We start from the raw sequence: 20,118 nt of genomic DNA on the forward strand, positions 1-20,118 counted from the left end.
GTACGGTGTGTGTGACTCACGAATCTGATGCCTGTTGGGTTCATGGAAATATAGTGTGAAGATAAGTATATAAACTAGGTGGTGTTCTATGGCTTATGAGTGTTTCTCACATATCTCTTTCAAGCAAATTTGCCACCCTGACACCTGTACTGTTTATGGATGCTCTTGTGCACAAAGATACCTATTCTTTAAATGAAATTGTTCACTTATGAAATATGACTTGGCTCGAATAGGAGAAAAATGTGTTTTCTGCTTGTATTCATTGCATTTTTATTTTATTATTAAATTTGTATACCACCCTTCATCTGAGGATCACTGGGTGGGTTACGATATAAAAACAGAAAAATACATAGCATGGTAACAAACAAAAACAATACCTCCCAATTTAAAAGGCCAAAGATTGTTTAATAAGCCAGAAAAGAGGAATGTTTTTGCCTGGCGCCTAAATACATGTAACGAAGGTGTCAGAGGAGCCTTGCTGGGAATAGCATTCCACATGCGGGGAGCCACTGCAGAAAAGGCCTGTTCTTGGGTTGCCACCCTCTGGACCTCTTTTGAAGGATTTTTAGTATCCTGCCCTATTTGCCTCACAGCAGCCAAGGGAGGTAAATTTGGCTGCAAGATGGATAGTGGTGGGTCATCCAAAGTCAACTAGCGCTATAGCTGAGCAAGTATTTCAGTGTGGATTTTCCACAACCAAATTCCAAATTGTTACTGCTCGCAAACTAGGATTGGTGTTTTTTTTTTGTAGGATTCTTGCATGATCACATTCTGCCTGGTTGAAGCATTGCACTTGTTATGGGGAGCTATGTTGTGTAAATCTGCTACCTTGGGTGGCCCTGGCATCTTCTCTATGCAGGTTTAGGGAAGTTATGTGTCTTCTTTCACACCTCTTTCCAGGCTGCGTTGAGTGTATGTGTGTGGGGTTGAGGGAGAAGATGGTTGTTTTTAGGACACAAAGGAACTGGGGGAATTTGAGGAGATTAGCCTCATGTGTTTCATTTTGCAACAGGTGCTAAATCTGTGCATTTCTGTGCAAAAGGTGCTAAATCCAGTTGTTGGAAATGAGCAACGGAATGAAACGATACTGTTCTGGGTAGCAGTCGTATGAAACAAAGGATTCCCATTTCTATGTTATGGAACATTATCGCCCTGAAATATAGGCTGTTGAAAACAAGGGAGTACTTAACCTAGCCATAGATTCAGTGGAGAAATTGAGCGGTTGTACCTTTTCTAATACAAAAACAGTTTTGAAACATTCCCACCTTGCAGTCCAGTTCTGCTCCTTGTTGGCATTAAATAGGGCAATGGTTTTACAGGTAGGACATACATTATTTAAGACAGTAACAGGTGTTGGCAGAAGAAATAGCCAAACTGAAACATCCTTGCTTCTTTCTTGGAGTGAATCTTAAGGAAAACATGGATGTGATGTTCTCTCTTAAGTGCTTACTTCTAGGCCCAATTAAAAGCTGTACCCCGTGGCAGTTGCTTTTCTGTGAAATGCAAAAGAAACGTGACAGTTTGGTGTGCTGTTTTAAAATTGCTTTTGGCTTCCTCAGTGGGATATATGGCCGAACAGCAGCTCACCTGTGAAGGGCAGGGGCCTTTTAACCAAACCTTGCAGATCTGGAATGAATATTGAGTTGCTCCCCATCGGTTCAGCAGAACAGCCTGTAGATTTTGTTGCCTGCAGCAGGATGCAAGCCATTCTAGGGCATCTTGTTCTCTGTGCTACCTCTCCAGTTTTTCATGCTAGCCAGCCTTGCAGTCAATAAAGGTAGCTCTCCCTGAATAGGTGCTGTAGACAAAAGAAGTAGGTGATGGGTGGGGACTGTTTATTCAATGTGATTCAGGTAAGTAATGCTAAGAGAATTCGAAGGCCTCTGAGACAGGGCAGCTGAATTGTTTTAAGGAGGATTCACCTGCAGATTTTCAAGGGGTCTTTACCAACAAGGCGGAGGGAAGCAATTGAAACCCCTATCCAGGCATTGTTATGTTTAAAGGGGATTATCAATTGCTTTGAAGATCTTGACTTTTTTGTAGTTGTTGTTGTTCTCCTTTGCTTTAGACCAGTGGGTCTGCATTGTATCCTTTTCTCCTTTTCTTAGTGCAAATTCTCTAGCGCCTTCCTTCAGAAGAAAAAGCCCCTTAGGGTAGCACCTTTAAAGACTGGCAGATGTATTGCCTAACTTACCTGCAGGAGAGAGCCTGCGTTCTGTTCCGAAAGCTCGCGTTCTGATTTGTTGGTGTGTGTTTTTTAGTCTTTAAGATGACACAGGACTCTTGGGGCAACAGATTAAAAAGAAATGTGTCCCTTTCTGGAATTCTGGAACCACCACGTGGTCTTGTGTGGTTTCCAAAGGGAGACTTCAGTTTTCTCTCTGAAATGCAATTTTGCATCAAGCATAGCTCTTGCAAGTGCTCAGGGGGTTGGCTTTCAGTTTGGCAGATCTCTGGAGTGAAGGTTTTTCAGTGTGAGTGAACATCTATACAAATCACCTGGGAATTTCTTTACTACAGTGGTACCTCGGGCTACATACACTTCAGGTTACATACGCTTCAGGTTACAGACTCCACTAACCCAGAAATAGTACCTCGGGTTAAGAACTTTGCTTCAGGATGAGAACAGAAATCGTGCTCCGGCGGCGCGTCGGCAGCAGGAGGCCTCATTAGCTAAAGTGGTGCTTCAGGTTAAGAACAGTTTCAGGTTAAGAACGGACCTCCGGAACAAATTAAGTACTTAACCTGAGGTACCACTGAACTTGGGTAAATACAAAGCAAAAAAAAAAAAAGGGGGGGGGGGAGGTTTCTGAGGGTCACTGGCCATACAGACTTACCCATCATTTGCTACCTGGTCCAGTTAACTGGTGATGTCAGGATTTGAACCTGAAACCTTCCTCACTTTAAGCAAATGCTCTGCCACTGAACTATGGACCCATGATTTGGCAGTCAGGAGCATCTTCTGGGTTTGCATGCCCTCTTTGCTCTCTTTAAACCCCCCACCCCAGCTTACACCTTTTAAATTTGGGGTTCTGACTTGTGCTCATGAAATGCTAACTATAGCTATCTTGCACTGAAAGGGAGAAGAGGCAGTTCCCGAGCAAGTGGGGAGGAGACGTATGCAAAGACATGGGTTGCTCCCAAGTTGCCAAACCATGGCATTGGCAGCGCTGGCTAGTGGGTGGTCCTTAGCAAAAAGGGTTTTGTTTTTGTCCTTTTTATTTTATTTTAAGTGGAATCTTTGCTTCCTGGGAATTAATGGGCAAGCCCGTTAATTTATTAGAGTTATAATTGCTGCTCAGCTAAGAATTGTTTATTATTTCCTGATGTTGGGCTTCCATTTAAAGTATGTGATTAAAGGGGTGTGGAGAATTCTGCGTAGACACCTTTTCTACATGCAGCTGGTTGTCATCAACAAACTCTGTATACAGTTTGGATTTTTCATGCAATTTGGATTTTGGGGGCACCTCTCGTCATTTTAAGCAAGGCTTCGTAGAAACAGCACTTAAAGCATCCTAAAGTTCTGCAGCTGGTTGCTAGGGAATGTGCCACACCCTCCCTGTCCCCTCTGAGTCCAGATTTTATGTATGATCCAGTTTGCACTTGTCTGGCTCAGACCAGAATGTCGACTCAACTTTTCTTGGTAGTTGCACAGAGGGCTGGCTTGGATTGCTCAGAGAAAATTAGCGGGGTAACCTCATATTGCTGAAGTTCGTCACTCTGAGGCACATGCCTCTGGAATCTTAAGGACTCTGCAGGCTTCTGTGGCCTTCCTTTTTTTAAAAAAAATGTGTGGCTCTGCTCTTGGGACTCACAGAAAAACTAGCACTGCAAGGCTGCTTGCTCTTTTGGACAGGAGTGCTCTTCTTAACCTGGTAGTTTTGAAAGGCTTGGTTTTTAAAGCAGTGCAGCAGGATCCGATGCTTCTCTTTGGACTACAGAGGGCTTCAATCTTATCTCAGAATTGTAGGTTCGAGCCCAGTGTCAGAAACTCAAGATATACAATCTAATTGCCAAATGGCTCCTTAAACCTAGGTTATGGTCGCCGCAATGGAATGTCTAGGCGCCCTTTTTTTTGCAATGGGATTTATTATTTTTATTAATTTCATTTTCTGTACCGCTTTGTATTTTAAAGAACAAATCTCAAAGCAGTTTGCAACACGTTAAAACACCAAATAAAATGGATTCAGTGCAGGCCAGCCAGCACCACAAAAGCATTGATTCAATATATGGATCCTCACAGATTTTCAAGGCTATTTTTACATAGGATGACAGTGAAACTATCAACAAACCGCAGAGCATCTCTCTGGACACAGAGATGTGATGGTGGTTTTGAGGGAAGCCCTTGTAAGCCTCCTGAAGATCCATTTGGACCTGTGATTCGGATCCATGTTTTTGTGCCGTGACAGCTCTGGATCCATAATTTTTATGCTTCATTCAATGGAAGCAGATGGGAGCTGTGATTTGGTTGGGATGTGTGAGGAACCTGTGGAAAAATTACCCAACACCCAAGGTCCATTTTACTGTATTTGATATGTCTCGTTGCCTTCTTTCCTGTGGCACCCCACTTTCTCTCTCTGGTTGCTACATTTTCCTCCCAGTTGCCCATGTCGGAACCCCCCCCCCCAATTTCCCACCTATCCTTCCTGCTCCCCTCTTACGCTTTTGGTTGCTTCGCTTTCCGTTCAGCTGCTCAGGTGCCGATCCGTGTCTTGAAAATGCACATAGAGTTGAAAGAAGGAGTGTGAGAAAGTGATGCTTTTCCCACTTCCTCCTTCACCTTTATGTGTTTTTGAGGGACTGGGGAGAAATGGTAACAACCCTCCCCACCACATAACAAAGGGGTGGGGGGCTCATAGGCTTCATGGTTGCTAGGGGAAGCCACATTGCCTCCTCTGTGACTGGCAGGAGGACTTCTCCAGGATTGGAGGAGATGTCTTCTAGACCTGTTTTCTCTGATGCTCTGGATTGAACCTAGAGACCTTCTGCATGCAAAACATGTATTCTCTAACCGAGCTATAGTTCCTCAAACTTTATTAAAACATGACTTGGCCGCCATTTTGGATCACCAGCCAGTTTTCTGCTGCAAAGAAGTGTCAGGTGTACTCTTGGCTATACCCATGGTACATGTGGGGTGATGCTAAAGCCTGATAGGCCTGGTCAGTGCACGTGACTCACATGACTTGTCTGTGCCCCAGAATCCTCTTCAGGGATTCTTTTGGAAATAAGTCTGTGTGGAAAGGGTTACTTAGGGATCAAAAACACTGAATACTGCTGGACTAGGTGGAGCTGCCTAGCAGGTAAATTTTATTGCATTGTAAGGAAGTGGTTGAAGGAAGTATTCACCCCTGATTTTAAGACACAGGTCTCTCTCTCGGGGATGGGAAACCTGTAGTTGCAACACCTTCTGGAGGGCTGCAACTGCCATCAGCTCCAGGCAGCATGGCCAATAGCTAGGAGTAATGGGAGTTTGGAAATCCTGAAGGTTCCATGCAGTGTTCGAAATTAGCCAGGCACATTTTGTGACTGGCATGGGTCCAGTTACTTGGAGATCTCTGGATGCTAGGTTGGCAACTAGGGAAAGCAAAATCTTACCTAGAGAAGAATCTGAAATATTTCTCTTGAAGCTTAAATTTGTTTTATTCTGGATTGTTTTATTTGATGTTTTAATGTGTTGTATACTACTTTGAGTTTTTTTCATTAATATATAAAGTGGTATAGAAATAACAATAATAATTATTATTAATAATAACTCAATTGCAAACAAACCCTGGCACCTATACATTTCAATTGTGGCGACCATTAGTTTATATATCTGAATTTCTAACACTGTTTTCATGCTCACAGCCTTCTAGGCCTCATGCCTGCTTTCGGCAGTAACCCACAAAATACTCCTTGGGTTGATTTTTGCTGCTGCACAAACCTTACAGAAACGAATAAGACGCTGCAGTTGTGCTTGGTTGTCTGCTCTTTTTGGCAACAGTACTTTGCCTGACACATATTTGGCTTCAGAGAGACTTGATATTTCTAAGTGAAGGTGACCAGATGGGAAAAGGAAAGACCGAGTTCTGATGACCCTTAAAGGATGGGGGAATTTTGGCTGTGCCAGCGGTTGCTCTTCTGCACAGCTCTTAAGAGAGCACCAGAGCTGTGTTGCCTTTTACATCTGGCCACCCTAGTGGAAACATGCTTTGAGCCCTGCTGGACCTAAATATGGGTAAACGGATCCAGCAGAGCTCGGACTGTGCTCTATTCCGCAATTGCATGTGGAATTCTGCTGTGTCAGTATGTGAAGTGTGGCTGTGGCCTTTTACTGAGATTGCTCTCTGTGTTTGTGCATGTCATGTGCTATGACTACCCCTTAGTTCTCTTACTCATATTGGTATTCTAGGAAGTGTCTCTAAAAACAACAACAGAAGCTGGCTGCTTGCTGTGGCCTTTGTGCATAGCTCTCTATGTGCTCTATTTGCTAGCTAACACATCTACGGCAGGCATAGGCAAACTCGGCCCTCCAGATGTTTTGGGACTACAACTCCCATCATCCCTAGCTAACAGGACCAGTGGTCAGGGATGATGGGAATTGTAGTCTCAAAAACATCTGGAGGGCCGAGTTTCCTATGCCTCATCTATGGCATGCACAGAAGTTAAAAGCAGTGTTAAAAACTCAGATATGTAATATAATCGCCAAATGGTACCTTGAACCTGGGCTGCGGTCACCACCTTGGAATGTCTTGGTGCTGTCCCCCCCCAATGGAATTTATTATTACAATTATTATTATTAATTCCATTTCTATACTGCTATATATTTTAAATAACAAATTTCAAAGCAGTTTACAGCACATTAAAACGTCAAATAAACCAACCCAGAATAACACCAATTTAAGCTTCAAGGAAATTACTTCTGGAAGTGACATTTTGCCAACCTGGCATCCAGAGATTTCCATATGGTCGCAACTGGACCTGCGCCAGTCGCAAAACGCGCCTGGCTAATTTTGAGCACAGGTTACAAGAGGCATGAAATAAAGATGGTGAAAATGCTTAGCTCGCAGCACGTGGCTAATGGAATGCTTTTGCAATGCCATTCTTCGTGGTTTCCAAGACAGTAGGCATTACCTTAAATCAGGGGTTGGGGGACCTGTGGTACTCCCAATATTGATTTGACTAGAGGTTCTATCATCCCTGGCTGTCGGTTCTGCTGGCTGGAGCGGATGGTCTCTTGAGAGTCCCATCAGCATCCGTAGGGCTGCAAATTCTCTTACCCTGCTGCTTCAGTATCTGGAAAGTATTATACTTGGGTAAATGATGCTCAGCACTGAGAACAGTTTGGGTTTTTATGAGTATTGCTACTTGCCAGGGCAAAATAAATTTTTAAGGAGAGAGAGAAATCTCACTCTTGTACGTACGCTGGAAAGTCTTTCTCTCCAGAAATTTAGGGAGTGTAGTCCATTTTAGAAGCCTTTCCCATTCGCCTAGAGCCACTCTGGTTGCCCAGTGACAGTAGAAATTCACTCTTCACCTGCTGAGTAGTGCAGTCCATCTTTTCTGCGATTGAGCTATAGCTTTGAGAGCAGATGCTGGGGCTGAGGACTCGTACAGATTAAGCCCAGGGAAGTGTAGTCAATGGATTCATATAATTTGGCATCTTAGCTATTTGGGGTTACCCGAAATACAGGAACGCTTATAATATTTTGTATTTTAGAATGTTCAAAGTGACCGCTACCTTACTGTAATCTTTACAAAACACCTGAAATGGTAGACCCATATTGCTGTTCCCGTCTTGTTTATAGAGTGGGTTTTCCACTAAGGCAAGGTTTCCCAAACTTGGGTCTCTAGCTGTTTTGGAACTACAACACCCATCATCCCTAGCTAGCAGGACTAGTGGTCAGGGATGATGGGAATTGTAGTCCCAAAACAGCTGGAGACTGAAGTTTGGGAAACCCTGCTCTAAGGCTATCTAGCACATTTATTGCCAAGGCAGGGGACTTCCCCAAGTGGTCGTTCGGTCTTTTAGCCTCTGTGATGCCACAAGCATGCTGACAAAATGAGATTTGCAACGATAACATGGAGTTCCTAGAAACACTCCTCTAGCTCATCTATCTTTTCTAACTCCTGTGTTTTTAGGACTCCTTACTGTCGGGCTTGCCTTAATGGCTGTGCTGAGTTTTTTCTCTTCTTTGCTGACTCCCAGCAGCACACATGCCGTTTCCTGTTCTGCGCCCCTTCACAAACAGCTCTGTGCGCTGTTGCAACTGCTCCCCAGCCCATAAACTGTACTGACATGTGTGCGTGTGGCTTTGCTTATTGGTATTGATGAAAAGACAATTGAGTCTTCCAGTTGGGTGGAGCTCGTACAAGAAAAGAGAGCGGGAGCAGGACACCAATATATGTGAAAGAATATGAACTCTTTCCCCCACCCTGGGGAAGATCCTTTATTTACCTGTGTGTATGCCTTTGCTTTCCCTCTTTTGGCATCCTTGCAATTTAGTAAGCAGCCCGCCTCTAATGGTTTGCAGTGGGCAGGTGCATGAAATGTTAAACAACCAGTTGCATCTTCGTTACTCGACACCCTGTGGCTGAAGCAGCTTTTTTGCACGTACCATTGCTAAACTTCATTCGTGGGTGAATTCATGTTTCCTGCTCACTTTTTTTTCAAAGAAAAGGCCAACAAATACTTTGGAAGGTAGTGGATGCATACAGAGGTTTGTTTTCCTATACACCGCAACAAAATGTCTATAGGAGAATACAAACTCTGAGCAGTTCCCAGGAAACCAAAGTCCATAGTCATCTGGGCATCACCTCTTTTTTTTCTTTTTTTTTGCTGTGTAAGCACACATTTAATCACTTTTTTGCATTTAATTGTGCACAGAGAATCTGCTGCTTGTTCACTCTCAGCAGGCTGCGTTGCAGGCTACTGTGATTCACATGGGTTTTTTTGTGAATCCTGAGGCTGGGAGAAAATACTGAATAGAGATGTGAACTATGATTTTCGGGAGGAGAGCTGCAGCATTCCCGTTCATTTCTTCCGGGTGTGTTAGCACAACTGAGCCCTGTTGTGACTCGCTGGCCTGTAGTGGTGTGGCAGATGTGAGGCCAAAGCCACTTATATCGTAGAGGGCAAGAGGGTTGATGTGCATGTAAACAAGCAACCGGGCCTCATTATATCTACTGCCACCAGTGGTATGTGGCCTGGCTTTTCCAGTGTACAGTGGTACCTCGAGTTCAGTACTTAATTCGTTCCAGAGGTCCGTTCTTAACCTGAAACTGTTCTTAACCTGAAGCACCACTTTAGCTAATGGGGCCTCCTGCTGCTGCCGCGCAATTTCTGTTCTCATCCTGAAGCAAAGTTCTTAACCTGAGGTACTACTTCTGGGTTAGTGGAGTCTGTAACCTGAAGGGTATGTAACCTGAAGCATATGTAACCTGAGGTACCACTGTAGTTGTGTACTGACTAAGGCTGTTTTTGTTGCAACAGACCAAGTTTGGCTACTGCCCTGTAGTTGATGGTTGAGAAAAGCACTACTGCAACCCCATATTGGCTGTGTAAACACTCCTGTGCCTTTTGATGTAGAAACATACTGTCCTGAGTATACATGTGATCTTTTACCCCATAGTACTTTGTTGTGTGTCCAAAGCCGTGATGGTTTATGCTTCCATGTTTTTAGCAACTTAAATAATATATAGAACTGTTAAAAGTTTTTTGTATGCTGCTTTGATATTTAAAAAGCCCTCAGTTGGACACTGATGCTCAGAAATATGCCTGAGTGTACGTATGTTCTGTTTCATTCACTTGAAGCAGGAATAGTAACAATTGGGTCTTGGAAGATACAATATTGAGATTGGTTGATCAAGCTGCCCTTGTTTAATGTTAATTGAACACCCAACTACTTTGAGACACAGTATGTCATCACCATAATACTGTATGTGGCGTAATTCCTAAAATCTGAAGTGGGTTTGTTTCCTGTGCATGTTCTGTGTACACCGTGGGGTTTTTTGTTTTCAGATTCTTTTATTTGATGGTGCCTTCCTAGAATTCCCAGTCTACTCTTTTAAAGTTCTCAGGAGTTCAGTTAACACACACACACTTTATCTGTGTATGTATATATAATACATGCCATGTTAATGGCTGCCCTGCTTCTTTGAGTTCCCTGTCCCATTGACAACCTTCCATAATCATGGAAGGAGACCCCATTAGGACAGCAGGCTCCCTGCCATAGACAGTTGCCCTCCAGTTCATTGGAGGGAGCAGAGTAGACCAGCACGTTCGCCCCCTCATCCCCTGAGGAAAAAGAACACCTGAATAGGTTGTATGTTGTGCATTGTTTGCACTGGGAGAAGACCAGCTTGTGACAAGACTTTTGTACATGGTGTCTTGTCAATAAAATTACATTGGACCTGGCATGTGGCATAGCAAGATGGCCATGCCCGCCTGCCTTGCACAGGGTGCTATTTTGGTAATAAGCTGTCCAGTGTGCTGTTGCTGATAGGTGTATTTTTAGAAGTGGGGTGCCAGGTTATTAAATCCTGTGGCTGAAATAATTCTCAAGAGTGCAGATGCTTCTTGCTCCTTAGCAATTTTTTGTGTGTGTGGTTGAGACTCCTCTTTACGCAATGTGCATGACTCAGAACATACCTCTACAGAAAATTAAGATTTTGCTATAGTGTTTATGCAAAATAACTTCAACCCTCGGAATACTAAATTGAGACCAAATCAACTTGAGTTTTTAGACCTATGGGATTTTTGCAGTGATGTTGTATACGTCTGTGAAAGGACAATGCCCAATGAATTGAGCTGAATTAACATTGCAGCCCTTTGCAGTCTTCTGGAGGGTAATTCTGTTGATGTGACTTGGTCTTCTTCCCAAGTATGTGGGTACTTGCTGCAACCTTAGATGGTTTGTCATCTGTTCTGGCTGCCAGTGTATGCAACGCTTTATAAGGCTCGTGGCAACTTTCTTTGAAACAGCTACGTCTTTCCTAAAATAATCTTTCAAATGTGATCATTGAATATGTATCGAAAGTGAACCTTTCTGAAAACAGAAAATGTTTGCTATCTCTAGCGCTCTTGAAGAGAGCAGGAATGGATTTTTCATTGCATGATCTACATAATAATTGGTGACTTTTAGACAGGTATCTTAATTCAGTTTTCCAGGTTTTTGGACGATCGTGCAATCCAATAAACTTACCTTGGAGTAAATATCCTTAAACTCAGAGGGGCTTACTTTTGAGTAGACCTACAGGGGAGTGCGCTGTATGGGTTGATCTCACACAAACATATTTAATGTATTTTGTGTTTTTGATGACCTGCACCTACTGATAAAAGTTTGGGAAATGGCTTTTGCTTTGTGTAGATTAGCTAGCCGTTTAATCAGCTCTTTGGTCTGCTCAAATCGCTATGTAAAAATGGACTAGGAAATTGTCTGTTTCGCTTCCTTGGTTTCATAGCCAAGTGGCATTAGTACCCCAGGGAGTTAACTGATGCTTATCCCATTAAGATGGAATGGTGCAGTATTTATTTTGGGTCATAGAGTAGTGGTCATTTCAGTGAGACTCTGGCTCTATAATTGTAGGTGGATTATGGTAATTGCCACTAGGTAAGTTCCTCTACTGTAGGAGTTGTTCCCCCAAAGCAATAGTGTGGAGTTAAAATTGGTGTAGGGTACATACTCTGGATCACGGTGCTTCTGGGTTGTTAGTGTTAGAGGGGTGACATTTACTTACCTCCCCAATGACGATGCACGTGGTATTTCAATAACTAGCTGGAGAATCCCACATGTGCTGTGTAAATTGTGCTGTGGTTCTTTGCAAAATGACATTGCGGTCATTTGCTGCTACTCCCAGGGGAACTTGAGATTCCTTCATATTTATTAGTTGTTTTACTTGTGGAAATGACTCAAAGCGACTTACAGACGCAACAGAAATTCTAAAACCAATTACAATAAGCGCAGTCAAATAATAATAATAATAATAATAATAATAATAATAATAATAATAATAAATTTATTTATTTATAATAAATCTGGCTGGGTTTCCCCAGCCACTCTGGGCGGCTTGCAACAAAATATTAAAATATAGTGGTCTGTTAAACATTAAAAGCTTCCCTAAACAGGGCTGCCTTCAGATGTCTTCTAAAAGTCTGGTAGTTATTTTTCTCTTTGACATCTGGTGGGGGGGGGTGTTCCACAGGGCAGGTGCCACTACCGAGAAGGCACTCTGCCTCGTTCCCTGTAATTTGGCTTCTTGCAGTGAAGGAACCGCTAGAACGCCCTCGGCGCTGGACCCGAGTGTCCGGGCAGAACGATAAAGATCTACCCCCCCTTTACATTTACACAAAAGACAGGTCTGTCTGTCATCTATCTATCTATCTATCTATCTATCATCTATCATCTATCATCTATCATCTATCTATCTATCTATCTATCTATCTATCTATCTATCTATCTATCATCTATGGCATACGGTGGCTCAGGAGATTTCCCAATCCTTTGCTTTGGTTTCCTGCATGACACTCCTGGCCACTGAAGGCAGGAAGTGGATGAATAGCATCTATTCTCTAGTTGTTGGGAAGTTGCTTTCTGTTCTTAATACATCAAGGGTGTCCTTATCTAGGGTGAACAGGTTACCATTATATATATGTACATATGATTGTAATCAAAAGGTATTATAGGAGGTTGGAATGAGATTCTTAATCTCGGTCATGGGTTTGAGGCAATCTTGGGCAAAAGATTCCTGCACTGCAGGGGGTTGGGCTAGATGGCACTTGTGTTTCCTTCCAACTCTGCAATTCTGTGATACCAACTTGCCACCCTGATGGCTCCTACTTCTTCTGCTCTGCATTCCATCTCATCTGTTTCCCTCTTCATGCTGGTGCTTTGGCTGAGGCAGTCAGCTCTGTCTCCATGTTCCTTTTTGGAAACTGGGGAGGTGAGTACAGACACCAGTTCTCCCCCCACCCCACCCCCTAGATCTGCTCCAGGGTGAAATGTAGGGTGGAGCCCGGCGTGTTTCCCCCTGCATCTGGGAAGGTAAGCCTGGCACTCTCATGCGGGAGGCAGATGTTTGAGCATTCTGCGATGTTGGCAGGTTGGCGAGTTGTTGACATTCAGGTACCAGCACTTAGATTAAACCAAACTGTGCGTTCATTCAAGCAAGGCTGTTGTGAACACTACTGATGGGATTCTGTTCGGCAGTACTGGTCTTTTAGAAAAAACATATTTTAAGGGGCTAGATATATTTTACAACAATATTGGTATAAGGTTAGATTCCCTATTTGGGGACTTCCCTGGCTTTTTTCTGGCCCATGTAGGACCAGTCTGGATAGTTGGCCTTGGTGAAAATTTGACGTTTTCTCCCCACAGTTTTTGATCTGGGCTTCCACTGAAATGAGGCTGCATTTTAAGTTGTCTTTTAATCCTGTTTTTAAGTTTTAAGTATTTTTAAGTATTTTAAGTATTTTAATCAATTGTTTTTATACCTGATGTTAGCCACCCTGAGCCTGGTCTTGGCCGGGGAAGGCGGGGTATAAATTAAATTTATTATGAATAAAAATTTTTATTATTATTTTTTGTAGTCGGTATGCTCACTATAGATGCTGTGGAATGTGTGGATGGGGGAGAGTGTGTGTGACCGCTCACCCTGGAAGTGTTTTTTCTTGTGGCAATGATGGAGAATCTCTGGTCTGACAGGGGCCTTAATTAGGCCTTCAAGCCCCTTTTCTCCAAATTGTGCTCACCTGCCCAACACCTGATGTCACAGGTAACATTAGAATGATGTCAGGTGATTGACAGGTCAATCAAAAAGACAGGTTTGGGAGATGGTATTCATTTTTATATTTCCACCTGTCAAGAGTTGACCTGCAAGGAATAGGGAAGGAAAGATTTGGCCTGCCAGCGGGATCCAGGTCCCTACTTACAGCCTCAGTTCATCTTGAATTAAAAATGGTGTCTCATTTCATATTTAAAAAATGGACTCTTAAGCCTGCCTTGAAATCTGGAATCGCCACAGGTGCCATCCTGAAGCAGCTTAGGGAGCAGTGAAACAGGAAGATGGTGAAGGCCGGCATTGTGAAATAAAATTCCTCGAAATGCGGGGGTGTTTGAAACTGTTTCCACCATGTTTGGCAGGTCTCTCTTGCCTTCACCCTAATAGGACATACACTGTGTGGCAATCTCTCATTGTCCGAGGAGCGTCCCAAACATTTTTTTTGCTGCTGGCCTCTTTACCAGAAATAAGAGCAGATTTCTAAGACCCTGTTAAGCTTGTATCCTTTGTATTAAAGGTAAAGGTACCCCTGCCCGTACGGGCCAGTCTTGACAGACTCTGGGGTTGTGCGCCCATCTCACTCAAGAGGCCGGGGGCCAGCGCTGTCCAGAGACACTTCCGGGTCACGTGGCCAGCGTGACAAAGCTGCATCTGGTGAGCCAGAGCAGCACACGGAACGCCGTTTACCTTCCCGCTGGTAAGCGGTCCCTATTTATCTACTTGCACCCCGGGGGTGCTTTCGAACTGCTAGGTTGGTATTAGCCACACGCAAAGATACTGCACCCATTTAATAAAACAAACACCTTATAGCACCCTTTGGAGTTGATTGGTTTTGTTTTGCTTAGGAGAGAAGTGACACAAGTAACACTAGAACTGTCCTTTTCTTGTTTCCTGGTGCTTGTTGTTGCTGATGCCACTTCAGCCTGTGTTATGTTTTGATTCTTCCTGCTTGTAGATCATCATACAGACAAGCGAGTGAAGGAATTTGAATCGTGGAAGCACGGTGCCATCGTGCCACAATGTCACATGCTATAAACAAGAGGCATAAGAGTTCTCTTGGCATTCACAGGCGTTGAGTCATCTGACCCAGCACTGTCGAGGGGAAGTAGACCTCTGGACAAGTAAACCCTATTAAAAAATGTGTGAATAAGTCTGGCTTAGTATTAATGGCAGAGGATTTGTATTGAGCCCCTTTGAGGTGGGAAACTTATGGGGCGGCGATCCTTGTTCTGTTCTGAAGTTTAAAAGTCAGTTTGAAAACGAGCGCAGAAGGATGCATGCTCTTTCTGTATTTCACTTCGTGCTCATTGGCAAGAGGATGTAAATTGATCTTATGTGTGATGAGACTTGGTCAACCTACTTCTGTTGTATGGTTCCTGTTACTGAGATAGCCTTCCTCCTTTGCCAGTCAAGTTCATAGATCTTCAGTGTTCTCTAACTGGCGATGGAGTTTGTTGGCAGAGGTGAGAATGTCCCTGAGCTCCTCATGTCCTGGTACCAGGATCTGCCCCTGAATATTGCAAAGGAGATGGGAGGCATCATCTCACTGCTATGTTGTTCCCAGTTGCCTCCAGGTAGTAATCCTCTGAGCATCTGTCTTCAGTGAACAGATGTTGGATGAGTCATGTCAAAGTAAGCTCTTATGAATCATTCTGCTCCCTGTCCATCACGGCTTTTCAGCAGACATTTTATGGGAGATGAATGGGTAGTGATCCTTGCATCTAACCAGGCCTATGTGCAGGTACCAGTATAAGGAAAGTCTTGTTGAGAGCCTGAGGGCCTTGCTTCTGCCTCTCTCCACCTGGCCCAGGGTGGGGCCTGACAGGCTTCAAAAGGACTGCTGCTGCCCAGCAACAGAGTACTGCTGCTTCTTTTAAATTGCTTTTAAACTGGGTTGATTGACATCCTATGCCCTTTTGAAGTGTGTTGGGGGGGGGCTTGTCGGGTTGTTTTTGTTTTGATTATGTATTTTGTGGTTTTGTGTTCTGATTTCGTGCTGTGAGACCTGCAGGTATAGAGGCGGTACAGTCGTACCTTGGTTTATGAACTTAATCCGTTCTGGAAGTCCGTTCTTAAACTGAAACCGTTCTTAAACCGAGGCACGCTTTCCCTAATGAGGCCTCCTGCCGCCGGTGCCCTTTCACCGCTCAGATTCCTTTCTTAGACTGAGGTATAGTTCTCAAACTGGGACACTATTCCTGATATTACTGTGGAGTTCATAAACCGAATTGTTCTTAAGCAGGACTGTTCTTAAACCGAGGTACCACTGTATATAAATTCAATAAATAATAATAATAATAATAATAAATAACATAAGTAGCAGGTTTAGGATCACTTTCCATATAGTGTGAAAATGGAATTATTATTTAATTCTAGCATGGAGATGAACCTTAGCTTGGAAGAAAAACTTTTAAGAACACTAGGAATCTGATACGTATTGCAACTTATTGTTGTGAGATGCTGGGCCTCAAGTCTAGGTGGAAATGCTTGCATTGGCTTGCTATGGAAGCCGCCGTCTTCCCTGATCCAGTGTCAGTTGCCTGTGCTCTTCAGTGCTTAGCGAAAGTCCTGATGCCCTTGCATAGGAAATCATTGGTCTTTATTGCTTCTCCATATGTTTCAGGGTTGACTCCCTGCATTGGAAAGAGGTCGTGGAGCTGAACACTGGAACATAACTGTTAAGATGAGAGGCAGAATGGACTTCCCATATCTGCTTATATGGCTACCATGTGGATAGCACTGTGACCTTGGTGTCAGGAAGGAGAGTTGTTTTTGTGTCTCTGTCATGGGAAATGGTTATCACTTGTTTGGTGTCATGTATTGAAATCATAGAATTGTAGAGTTGGAAGGGATCATGAGGGTCGCCTAGTCTTAACCCACTGCAATGTGGGAATCTTTTGCCCAACATGGGGCCTTGAACCCACGAACCTGAGATTGAGTCTCACGCTCTACTACCGATGGAGCTATATGTGGAGATGCAACATTGTACAATAGTCAGGGAATTGGAGTTATGAGTTCAAATTCCTTGTCATCCATATGGATAATAATAATAATAATAATAATAATAAATTTTATTTATATCCCGCCCTCCCCAGCCGAGCCGGGCTCAGGGCGGCTAACAACAGTCAAATAACAATAAAATAATAACACATTCTAAAAATATTTCATTATAAAAATTAGTTAAAATCAAATTGATGGCAACCGATTAAACAAAATTCTGTGCAGGTTGCCGGAGGAGGGAGTCAGGCTGCGCCCTGACCAAAAGCTTGGCGGAACAACTCTGTCTTGCAGGCCCTGCGGAAAGATGTCAGATCCCGCAGGGCCCTAGTCTCTTGTGACAGAGCATTCCACCAGGTTGGAGCTGCAGCCGAGAAGGCCCTGGCTCTAGTTGAGGCCAGCCTAACCTCTCTGAGGCCTGGGACCTTGAGGGTGTTATTATTTGTAGACCGTAGGTTTCTCTGTGGGGCATACCAGGAGAGGCGGTCCCGTAGGTACGAGGGTCCTAGACCGTATAGGGCTTTAAAGGTTAAAACCAGCACCTTAAACCTGATCCTGTACTCCACCGGGAGCCAGTGCAGCTGGTATAGCACCGGATGAATGTGATCCCGCAGCGAAGACCCCGTAAGGAGTCTCGCTGCGGCATTCTGCACCCGCTGGAGTTTCTGGGTCAGTCTCAAGGGCAGCCCCACGTAAAGCGAGTTACAATAATCCAGTCTGGAGGTGACCGTCGCATGGATCACAGTGGCTAGGTCAGGGCGAGAGAGATAAGGGGCCAACTGCTTAGCTTGGCGGAGATGGAAAAATGCCGCCTTTGTTATAGCTGTAATCTGCGCCTCCATAGAAAGGGAGGTATCGAAGATTACACCCAAACTCTTAACGGACGGTGCTGGCACTAATTGCACCCCCGCAAGAGATGGGAGTTGCCCCCTCGATCCCATATCGTCCCGCCCCAGCCAGAGGACCTCTGTCTTCGAAGGATTTAACTTCAACCGGCTCCCACGTAACCATCCAGCCACAGCTTCCAGACATCTGGTCAGTGTGTCTGGGGCCGAGTTAGGATGGCCATCCATCAACAGATAGAGTTGGGTGTCATCAGCATACTGATGGCAACCCAGCCCAAAACTCCGGACAAGCTGGGCGAGGGGGCGCATAAAGATGTTAAAAAGCATCGGGGAGAGAATCGCACCCTGAGGCACTCCACACACCAAGGAGTGACGCGATGACAATTCCCCCCCAAGCGCCACCCTCTGTCCCCGATCAGAGAGAAACGAGCGCAGCCATTGAAGGACTGTGCCCTGGATCCCCACGTCGGCAAGGCGGTGGTCCAGGAGTTCGTGATCCACCATGTCAAAGGCTGCTGACAGATCTAGAAGAATCAGCAGCCCCGACCCGCCTCGATCCAGCTGCCTGCGGAGATCATCTGTTAGGGCGACCAGAGCCGTCTCGGTCCCATGACCAGCACGGAAGCCGGACTGGAATGGATCCAAAGCAGATGTTTCATCCAGAAACCTACCAAGCTGTTCAGCAACCGCTCTCTCAATCACCTTACCCAGGAATGGAAGATTCGAGACCGGGCGGTAATTGGATAGATCTAAGGGATCTAACGATGTTTTCTTTAAGAGCGGACGCACCACCGCCTCCTTCAGTTCCCCTGGGAATATCCCGGTGCCAAGGGACAAATTGATGATATCCCCCAGGGGGGCCCGCACCTCGTCTGGACACGCTCTAATCAGCCATGACGGGCACGGGTCAAGAGGACAGGTGGTGGGCTTTCCAGCTTGAAGGAATCTGTCCACATCGGCTGGATGACTTGGGGAAGTTTGACATCTTAGCACCAGGTTCCATGTCTGTAGAATGGAGGTAATAGCTGTAAGATCATTAGCAGGAGCTATAAAGCACTGTGGGTTGTTGTTTTCTTAAAGTTGTATATGAATTGCAAATAATTCATAATAAAAGTTTAAACATTAATCTATAAGATGAATTTCTAGTGTTTACAACTGCATTGGACAAAACCGGAAAATAAAATGGGGAAATAATTTTTTGTTAGTAGCAGCAAAACATTACTTGCTAAAACATCCTGTAAGCCAGCTCTGAGCATTTTGAGTGCAACTTTGGCTTGTGGGGGTACAACAAACAATGAACCTTGTTTATATGATTGTTGTAATTAATACAGCTGTAATTAGACACTGGGGGCAAAGTTGGGGTTTTCCAGCAGTCATTTATATTTAATTATTGGAGTCAATCAATTTTGTTTAATGGGTTCTGATTAATATATTTCTGTGAGTAAGATTGTTTTGGTGATTGCCGTTGCATGGATTTTATAATAATTTGATCTACTGAGAGATACAATTTTTTAAACCAATGAATCTTTATTATAGCACATTGATGGGTATAACAAGTGTTCCTGGTCCTAATGAATTTGTGAGAATTCACCACAAATCAATTGCATTGCATCTAGATAATCCATGCTGGCTTCAGCTGTGTGTGTGTAGGTGTGTGTGTGTTTAGCGGCCCTGTTAAACAGGCTATTGTAGGTTTTCTATAGAGTGGAGAAGGTTCGGAGCTTTTTTAAATTAGGTGTGCAGTACTCTGACTCACGCTAGATAACTGAACGTTCTTTTATTGCTCACTTAATTTAAAATGAGTTGGTTGTTAAAAAACAACAACCCAACAAAACCTGTTTTAAACATGATATGAGGAGGAGGGATAGCTCAGTTGGCAGAGCATGAGACTTTTAATCTCTAGGTTGTGGTTTCGAGTCCCACGTTGGGTGAAAGATTCCTGCAATTGCAAGAGGTTGGGCTAGATGACCCCTGTGGTCCCTTCGAACTCTACAAATCTGTGAATCTGTATATGGATACATAAGATAGAGCCAAATTTGTGAACTGGAGTAGCTTGAGCTTGGTGACAAAGAAAGCCCCCTCAATTTAAACCTCTCATCTTAGATGACTTTGAGCAGTCCTTTGTTTCATCCTTGATAGTCTATCAGCAATCCGGGCCTGCTACTGGCCTACTTTGCAGAGTTGTCGTGTTGGGTACCAAGACTCCTGTAGAGCTGTTGCTGTATAAAAAAGTGACAGCCTTAAAAATAAATAAATTCTGGAGCAGTTTCAGTGTCAGTAAGTGCTTTCCACTTGTATCATGTGCTTTTACTATGTCATACTCTGGTCAGCTGCTTATGTTGGAAGAAGATTGAGCATTGGATCAAAGTGAACTTTGTAAAAATCAGTGGAATATGTTCTAGTAGTGGCTTTTAATAATGATGCATTTGCTACCTATTTATTAGATTTACATCCCTCCCCCCATTCATCATAAGGTCCCAGGACAGTTAACAGAATAAAATACAGGAATAAAAACAAG

General features: G+C 43.9%; 1 protein-coding gene and 1 long non-coding RNA gene across 28 annotated transcripts in view; one reads left to right on the top strand and one right to left on the bottom strand.

The window, feature by feature from the left end:
• Window positions 1–20,118, top strand: part of RREB1 (ras responsive element binding protein 1) — a 131,702-nt gene that overhangs the window by 6,986 nt on the left and 104,598 nt on the right. The gene's annotated exons all lie outside the window — the stretch shown is intronic.
• LOC310714517 lies at window positions 789–14,237 on the bottom strand. The gene is made up of 3 exons (XR_014529859.1): window positions 13,581–14,237; window positions 1,588–1,798; window positions 789–1,493 (listed from the first exon to the last, which is right to left on the bottom strand). It is a non-coding gene; the product is annotated as an uncharacterized lncRNA (long non-coding RNA).

Source organism: Podarcis liolepis (genome assembly GCF_965112155.1).
Source record: "Podarcis liolepis genome assembly, chromosome: 8".
NCBI lineage: Eukaryota > Metazoa > Chordata > Lepidosauria > Squamata > Lacertidae > Podarcis > Podarcis liolepis.